This window comes from Ornithorhynchus anatinus, unplaced genomic scaffold (genome assembly GCF_004115215.2).
Source record: "Ornithorhynchus anatinus isolate Pmale09 unplaced genomic scaffold, mOrnAna1.pri.v4 scaffold_80_arrow_ctg1, whole genome shotgun sequence".
NCBI lineage: Eukaryota > Metazoa > Chordata > Mammalia > Monotremata > Ornithorhynchidae > Ornithorhynchus > Ornithorhynchus anatinus.
Genome location: NW_024396936.1, coordinates 843202 through 852592, shown reverse-complemented (window position 1 = coordinate 852592; position 9391 = coordinate 843202). Strand labels below are relative to the sequence as shown.

At 46.8% G+C, this 9391-nt stretch overlaps 1 pseudogene; it reads right to left on the bottom strand.

The window, feature by feature from the left end:
- Positions 1 to 1662, bottom strand: LOC114808968 (annotated as a pseudogene).
- Positions 1663 to 9391: the final 7729 nt, after the last annotated feature.

The window sequence follows — 9391 nt, the reverse complement described above, 5'->3', positions numbered from 1 at the left end:
TCACACTGTTTCTAAAAGATGGCTAATGTGGGCAAAGACCACACATGCACTTTTTAAAGTGCTTCAGTCCTAATTGATCATTGCACTCCATGCTCCAGTGATAGTGATAGTACATGTTAGGTTGTGCCAAGGACTATGTAAAGCACTAGGGTAGGTACAAGATAATCAGGTTGGATACAGTCCCTGTCTCATATGGGGCTCACAGTCTAAGGAGAAGAAAGAACAGGGATTGAAGCACCGTTTTAGCCATGAGGAAACTGAGGTACAGAGAAGTTAAATGACTTGTCCAAGGCCACATAGCAGGCAGTGGCAGAGCTAGGATTAAAACCCATATCCTCTGACTCTCAGGCCCATGGTCTTTTGAACTAGACCATGCTGCTTCTGAAGAAAACTATCCCAACTTTCCCAACTATCAGTGAACTAATCTCACCTGCTCCTCAGGTTAAAAATCATGTATTTGTTTGAAAATGCTGACATTAGTTATTTTACACAGTGAGGCTCCAAAATGGAGCCCTGGTCCTCGATCAGACCTCTACACTACTTCCCGTTCGTGAGTTTATCAAGATGCTAAGGAAAATCCCATGAGCAATGTGGTGTCCATTTCCTTTGCAAACACATTTCAGTGGGAATCAAGACCCAAGACAAAGCCAATATCCAGAAGCTGTCAGTCCGGGAGGAAAGGAAGCTTAATCCACTTTTAGCCAGAAGTCACCAGAAGTTCTGGTGCTGTCACTTCTTGGTTTCAGTGGCATCCAAGTTGAGCTGGTGCTTGGACTGATACTTCTGGCAGATCTCTTTAATATCCTGTTCCAACTGGGAGTTGTGGGTAGAGGACTTCCCCGGGAGTTGGTCCACACTTCAACTCTTCATAAATTCATGGTCCTTACCCTTATCTTTTCCAATCTGTGGTATTCTTAATTGGGCCACGTATATTTTTTCCAAAGATGTTGATCTGATTTTATTTTTCCTTGTGTTCAAAATACTTAGGGTATGATGGTTTTGCAGGTCAGAGAGTCTCATCCCTTCTTTTCATAGTCCCATCCCTTCTTCCTCCTCTTCCTCAGTGTTGATCACCATTATCCCCAGCTTGGATGGCAATGTGGAGCCATGCTCTATCATGGCGTTGGTTGTTAACACTCAATATGCTGGCAGCGTGAACTGAGTCCAACTCATCTCCCACTGCCTGGACCATCATACCTGAATCAGTCTTGTCATCCTCTGAGAGTTTTCGTCATCATTCTCATCCACTCATGTTGCTGGACTTCCTGGCATTTCAGTTTCACATTCATTTCTTAATTAATCAAGATCTGAAACACTGACAGTCCTTTAGTATTCTTGCTAAATGAATACTGTAGGAGTTGAGTAGTTCAGGTTCTCTGCCCCGGGATGTTCAAAGACCCAGCTTCACAAGATAGGTGAAGTTGTCTGACCAGACCTTTGGTTTTCAGAATGTGCAAGGAGGGTTTGTAGGAATCATGAAAACTGCCCTTATCAGATGTATATCAGCATATGGGGGCTTCCCTTCAATCATATCTAGTCAGTAATTCCCAGTGACCAGATGTCTGACATACACTCGAACCTAATTTTCTCGAGTATTTCTGTTTTGTTTTGCCATTGTATTGGTGAGCAGGCCAGCTTCCCCAGAGTTGGAGTGCTTTTCATGTCCTTCAGGATTTAACAAGATGTTTCCAGCCTTGGTATTGTGATGCATTTTTCTCATAAAATATAGATATTCCAGTCCTTTAAGTGTTGATTGTAGTATTGCAGCTACTTCATCTTCTGTCAGAATTTGATTTTATAATCAGATGATATCTGACAGACAGCCACCACCATATTACTCCGTGCTGCCATAGTACTTGACCACCTGAGGGCAGTCACATTGTTGCATTATGGATAATTCTTTGATAATCTTCTTTAGGTCAGACTCCACAGAACCTTTCTTGATTGCTACAGTTTGACCAGTTTCTTTATGAATAGCTTTGAACACACTGCCACAAGACCCTTCTCCTAGTTTCTCCAGAACATCAAACACTTCTTCTGGTTACTTGGTGAAACTTTCATCCAATTTTTTAAGCTGCATGATCTTCATTAATTAGCACTGGTTCTTCCATCCTGCTTATAGCTCCATCACCCCGCGATCTACCTCCTAGCCCAGCTGAGCCAGGCCTACCACATCTCTAATGTGGAATTATGAGTGGCAGACTGGAGAACAAGAGTACCACTGCATAACCCACTGGCATTTTAATCAGTTCCTCTGAGCAGGTTCTTGGTTCTGGAGTCTTGGGCTGAGGCTCATCTATTGATTCCTCTGGGAGACCTTATCGGCATCCCACAAGGGGCTCCTAATCCAAGAGATAAGAGAGCAAGTGTATTATGCAGCATTTACAGATGAGGAGACCCCATAACTGAAGGTGCACAGTAAAGCTGCTGTTAGGGGCCCATTCCTCATAGACTCTCTATTGGAATGCTCTGCTCACATGGCTTCAACTACCACCTCTATGCAGAAGATTCCCAAGTCTACCTATGCAGCCCTGAAATCTCAGCTAATCTTCACCTCCACGTCATCTCTTCTCTCCAATTGTGTGTCACAAAAGCTCCTCATGCTCAACATGTCTAAAATCCAACTTTTCATCTTCCCTCCTAAAGAAGGAAGATGAGATGGGAGATGGGAAGGATGGAAGTACCACCCACAGTGATGGGAAAGTCAGGGAGAGGACAAGGTTTGGGAGAGAAGATAAGGAGCTCCATCTTGGACATGTTGAGTTTTAGGTGGCAGGCGGACATCCAGGTGGAGATGTTCTGAAGGCAGGAGGAGATATGAGCCTGGAAGGAGGGGGAGAGAACAGGGAAGGAGATGTAGATTTGGATGTCATCTGCATAGAGATGATAGTTGAAGCCATGGGAGCAAATGAGTTCATCAAGAAAGTATCTACCCTAGTGCTTAGAACAGTGCTTGGCACATAGCAAATGCTTAATGAGTGCCATACCTACTACTTATTATAAAATGGGGATTAATACTGTGAGCCCCATATGATGGCGTTTGTTAAGCACTTACTATGTGCCAAGCCCTGTTCTAAGTGCTAAGGTAGATGCAAGATAATCAGGTTGTCTCATGAGGGGCTCACAGTCTCAATCCCCATTTTACAGATGAGTTAACTGAGTCACAGAGAAGTTAAGTGGCTTGCCCGAGGCCATACAGCAGACAAGTGGCAGAGCCTGGATTAGAACCCAGAATCCTCTGTCTCCCAAGCCCGTGCTTTTTCTAAACTACGCTGCTTGGGACGTGACCCATCCTGATAATCTTGTGTCTAACCCAGCATTTAGTACAATGCTTGGCACATAGTAAAGGATTAACAGTTATCATTAAAAAAATACAACGCAGTTGTTAGACATGTTGCCTGCTCACAACAGTCGTGTATTCAAATCCAAGCTCTGCCACTTGTCTGCTGTGTAACTTTGGGCTAGTCACTTCATTTCTCTGGGCCTCATTTCTCTCATCTTTAAAATGGGGATTGATACTGTGAGCCCCATGTAGGATGGGGACTATGTCCAACCCGATTTGCTTGTATAGTATAGTGCCTGGCACATAGTAAGCACTTAACAAATACCATCATCATCATCACTGCTTGACTCAAAATTCTCTGCTCCATAAAATCCACTACTGGGTTCCTATGTGCCACCATATCAAAAGCAAAGGCTCCTCACAATTGGTTTTTAAGCTTTCCATCAACTCATCTCACCTAACATATTTCTTCTTCACCCACTTTTTCCAACCTGCATTCCAATCTTTTCAATGGACTTCCATCAATCAGTGGTATTTATTGAATGCTTAGTGTGTTCCGAGCACTGTACTGAGAGCTTCAGAGAGTACACTATAACAGAGTTGGTGATTCCCTGCTAACATCTAGACCCTCCTCCTTTGTCCCCTCACTCGCAATGCTCCCCTAGTCTGTCATGGCCTTTCTGCTGATATGGCTGAACATAGTTCTCCATTCCCACAACCTTTCTAAAAGCTTTCCCCTTCCAGCCTCCCAATCATACAAATCTATCGGTCATTTCTAGTACTTAGGGAAGTAATGTGGCCTAATAGAAAGAGCAGGGGCCTTAGAGTCAGAGGACCTGGGTTCTAATCCCAGCTTTGTCACTTGTCTGCTATGTGGTCTTGGACAAGTCACTTAACTTCTCTGTTCCTCAGTTTCCTCATCTCTAAAATGGGAATTCAATCCCTGTTCTTCCTCCCACTTCGTCCTTGTCCCACATGAGGCTTGAAGTCTGTCAAACCTGATTATCTTGTACCTATCCTAGTGCTTAATAAGGTGTTTCCTATGCAGTAAGGATTTAACAAATACAATTACTATCAGCATTTATGAACTTACCTATACCCATCCAACTGCTTATCTTGACCCCTCTGCAAATACCATTTTGTTGGTGTTTTCCATTAGTGTACACTTTTTGTAGACAAAGAACTTATCTTTTGTGTGTTTTGAACTTCCCAAGTGCTTAGCATGTGCAATTGTATCCAGTGGATGTTCAATAAATGTTACTACTACTGCAAAGTCTACTGAGGTCCAGAATAATTAAGCAACTTGGCCAAGGTCATACTAAAGGCTAGTAGTATAGCTGGGTTTATAAGCTAAAGCTTCTGACTTCTAGTCCTATGTACTTTCCTCTAATTCAGGCTTCCTCCCTATATAAAAATATTAAAATGGTCTATAAATTCAAGGTATTATTTGGAGGAAAAATCTATGACCATCGACACCCACAGACAATGAAGAGAGAGAGGAAAAGAGTTTGGAATTAAGAAGAAGTTTGGAAATTATGTGAAATGGAAAGTCAAATATCTCTGCATGCCAGTGGAGGTGCATGTCAGTGTGTATTCACTGGGGTGTCTGGATGACTGGCACTGGCAGGGAGACTCACCACCACCCCACTTTCTCCCCCATCTTCCCACGCCATAACCAAATTCACATTCTACATAAATATTCTGGACATGTGTGTGTGCAGAAGGATAGGAAGAAGCAGAGGAAGGGAGTAGGGGGAGTAGGGAGTAGGAGTCTGCCTCTTCTCCCCTCCCCATTCCCCCTACTCCCTCCCATCCTTCTGCTCTGTTCCATCCTTTACTCTCCAGTGGTTTCCTATCATCCTTCATATCAAACAAAAACTCCTCACTATTGGCTTCAAAGCTCTTCATCACCTTGCACCCCTTACCTCACTTCCCTTCTCTCCTTCTACATACCAGCCCACACACTCCGCTCCTATAGTGCTAACCTTCTCACTGTGCCTCGTTCTTGCCTGTCCCACCACTGACAGCTGGCGCACATCCTACCCCTGGCCTGAATGCCATCCCACCTCAAATCTGCCAAACAATCACTCTCCCCAACTTCAAAGCCTTACAGAAGGCTCACATCCTCCAAAGGGCCTTCCCAGACTGAGCCCCCCTTTTCCTCAGTTCCCCCTCCCCTCGACATCACCTCAACTCACACCCTTTGCTGTTTGCCCCTCCCTGCTCCACAGCACTTATGTATATATGGATATATCTATAATTCTATTTATTCATATTGATGCCTGTTTACTTGTTTAGATGTCTGTCTTCCCCCTTCTAGACTGTAAGCCCCGGTGGGGGCAGGGATTGTCTCTCTTCATTACTGAATTGTACTTTTCAAGCATTTAGTACAGTGCTCTGCACACAGTAAGTGCTCAGTAAATACGATTGAATAAATGAATGAAAGAATGTGGAAGAGCAAGCCAAAGGGCAAAGAATGGAGAATGACGGGGGAGATGTGTGTCGGGAAATGCCACATGGTCAGAGCAGGGATCCACCTGACTCTTGCTCCCCCCTGAGGACTCTCCCCAAGACCAAAGGCAGTTTGGCCCCTGGCCTTAGCTGAGAGGACTGGGTGAGGGTAGGTTTTCCCACTGTCCTCTCTACTCCAGTCTCACCACCTAAAATGCTGACACAAAATGCAGAGTCAACGGTGCCTGAGTGGAGGTGTAGTCTTGCTCTAAGAAGAGCAAGCCACAGGGTGAATGTGAAGAGAACAGGGAGGAGAGGACTACGAAGACTGCCCAACACAACTGTCATAGTTCTCTTCCTTCTTAGCTGCCACTGTGACTGTAATGCAGTGGTGTAATGAAATCATCATGCAGCACTGTAAATGACATCAGCTGAAGCAAGGATCATGAGAAGGAGGTCTCACTAGACCGTCCATCCCTGTGCCCAAACATTAGTTAATATGGCCCTCCACACCTCAGATTTTCAGTTGCCTGAACAGCTACAGATGTCCCATAATTATCAGCAACTCTCCAATAGGAATAATCTGCTAAACAACAATTCTCTAGACTGTAAGCTTGTTGTGGGCAGGGAGTGTGTCTGCTTATTGTTATATTGTAACAATAATTACAATAATAATAATTATGGTATTTGATAAATGCTTACTATGTGCCAGTCACACTAAGCGCTGGAGTGGATACAAGCAAATCAGGTTGGACACAGTCCCTGTCCCATATGGGGCTCAAGGTCTCAATCCCCATTTTACAGATGAGGTAACTGAGGCCCAAAGAAGTGAAGTGACTTGCCCAGGGTCACACAGCAGACAAGTGGCAGAGCTGGGATTAGAACCCCTGACTTTCTGAATCCTGGACCCATGTTCTATCCAATGCACCATGCTGCTTCTCCAAGCACTCTCCCAAGCAATTAGTACAGTGCTCTGTATACAGTAAGCATTCAATAAATACGATTTAATGAATCAATTTTCAGCATCACAGTGAAAATCAATTCTATTTTTTATTTGAGAGCCCCTTTTTTTCAGCCTGAGAGAGTGAGCTATGGGAGGAGGAGAAATGGATATCTCTGACAATTATGAATATAGTCTGATGGACAGGGATGAAAGTAAAATTCTTTTTCACCATAATACTGTGGACAAAGGTGAATGGTGGCAAGAGGGCTACGAGGGGATGGGAGAAAGCAGGAGAAGCAGACATGGGATCAGCCTTCTGCCAGAGGAGGGCCCGGTTCACCACCACAGGTTCCCAGCTCAGAGGGACACATCCTGCCAGCAGAGGGCAAGAAGTAGCGCCACCACCTTCGATCCACTTCAAGCTTCACTCCTACAGACATTCATTCATTCATTCATTCAATAGTATTTATTGAGCGCTTACTATGTGCAGAGCACTGTACTAAGCGCTTGGGATGAACAAGTCGGCAACAGATAGAGACAGTCCCTGCCGTTTGACGGGTTTACAGTCTAATCGGGGGAGACGGACAGACAAGAACAATGGCACTAAACAGCGTCAAGGGGAAGAACATCTCGTAAAAACAATGGCAACTAAATAGAATCAAGGCGATGTACAATTCATTAACAAAATAAATAGGGTAACGAAAATATATACAGTTGAGCGGACGAGTACAGTGCTGTGGGGATGGGAAGGGAGAGGTGGAGGAGCAGAGGGAAAAGGGGAAAATGAGGCTTTAGCTGCGGAGAGGTAAAGGGGGGATGGCAGAGGGAGTAGAGGGGGAAGAGGAGCTCAGTCTGGGAAGGCCTCTTGGAGGAGGTGATTTTTAAGTAAGGTTTTGAAGAGGGAAAGAGAATCAGTTTGGCGGAGGTGAGGAGGGAGGGCATTCCAGGACCGCGGGAGGACGTGACCCAGGGGTCGACGGCGGGATAGGCGAGACCGAGGGACGGCGAGGAGGTGGGCGGCAGAGGAGCGGAGCGTGCGGGGTGGGCGGTAGAAAGAGAGAAGGGAGGAGAGGTAGGAAGGGGCAAGGTGATGGAGAGCCTTGAAGCCTAGAGTGAGGAGTTTTTGTTTGGAGCGGAGGTCGATAGGCAACCACTGGAGTTGTTTAAGAAGGGGAGTAACATGCCCAGATCGTTTCTGCAGGAAGATGAGCCGGGCAGCGGAGTGAAGAATAGACCGGAGCGGGGCGAGAGAGGAGGAAGGGAGGTCAGAGAGAAGGCTGACACAGTAGTCTAGCCGGGATATAACGAGAGCCCGTAATAGTAAGGTAGCCGTTTGGGTGGAGAGGAAAGGGCGGATCTTGGCGATATTGTAGAGGTGAAACCGGCAGGTCTTGGTAACGGATAGGATGTGTGGGGTGAACGAGAGGGACGAGTCAAGGATGACACCGAGATTGCGGGCCTGCGGGACGGGAAGGATGGTCGTGCCATCCACGGTGATGGAGAAGTCTGGGAGAGGACCGGGCTTGGGAGGGAAGATGAGGAGCTCAGTCTTGCTCATGTTGAGTTTTAGGTGGCGGGCCAACATCCAGGTGGAGACGTCCCGGAGGCAGGAGGAGATGCGAGCCTGAAGGGAGGGGGAGAGGACAGGGGCGGGGATGTAGATCTACGTGTCATCTGCATAGAGATGGTAGTCAAAGCCGTGAGAGCGGATGAGTTCACCGAGGGAGTGAGTGTAAATGGAGAACAGAAGAGGGCCAAGAACTGACCCTTGAGGAACTCCAACAGTTAAAGGATGGGAGGGGGAGGAGGCTCCAGCGTAGGAGACCGAGAATGATCGGCCAGAGAGGTAAGAGGAGAACCAGGAGAGGACAGAGTCCGTGAAGCCAAGGTGAGATAAGGTATGGAGGAGGAGGGGATGGTCGACAGTGTCAAAGGCAGCAGAGAGGTCAAGGAGGATCAGAATGGAGTAGGAGCCATTGGATTTGGCAAGAAGGAGGTCATGGGTGACCTTAGAGAGAGCAGTCTCGGTAGAGTGGAGGGGACGGAAGCCAGATTGGAGGGGGTCTAGGAGAGAATGGGAGTTAAGGAATTCTAGGCATCGATTGTAGACGACTCGTTCTAAGATTTTGGAAAGGAAGGGTAGTAGGGAGATAGGATGATAACTGGAGGGGGAAGTGGGGTCAAGAGCGGGTTTTTTTAGGATGGGGGAGACGTGGGCATGTTTGAAGGCAGAGAGGAAGGAGCCCTTGGAGATTGAGTGGTTAAAAATAGAAGTTAAGGAAGGGAGGAGAGCAGGGGCGATGGTTTTAAGAAGGTGAGAGGGAATGGGGTCCGAGGCGCAGGTGGAGGGGGTGGCACTTGCGAGGAGGGAGGAGATCTCCTCTGAGGATACTGCAGGGAAGGATGGGAAAGTAGGGGAGGGGGTTGTTGGGGGGGAGGGGAGAGGCGGAGGGGTGACTTTGGGGAGCTCAGACCTGATCGTGTTGATTTTCGTGAGGAAATAGGTGGCCAAATCATTAGGGGTGAGAGATGGGGGAGGGGGAGGAACAGGGGGCCTAAGGAGAGAGTTAAAGGTCCGGAACAATCGGCGGGGGTGACGGGCATGGGTGTCGATGAGGGAGGAGAAGAAGCTTTGCCTGGCGGAGGAGAGGGCAGAGTTAAGGCAGGAAAGGATAAATTTGAAGTGTGTGAGGTCGCCTTGGTGCTTGGACTTT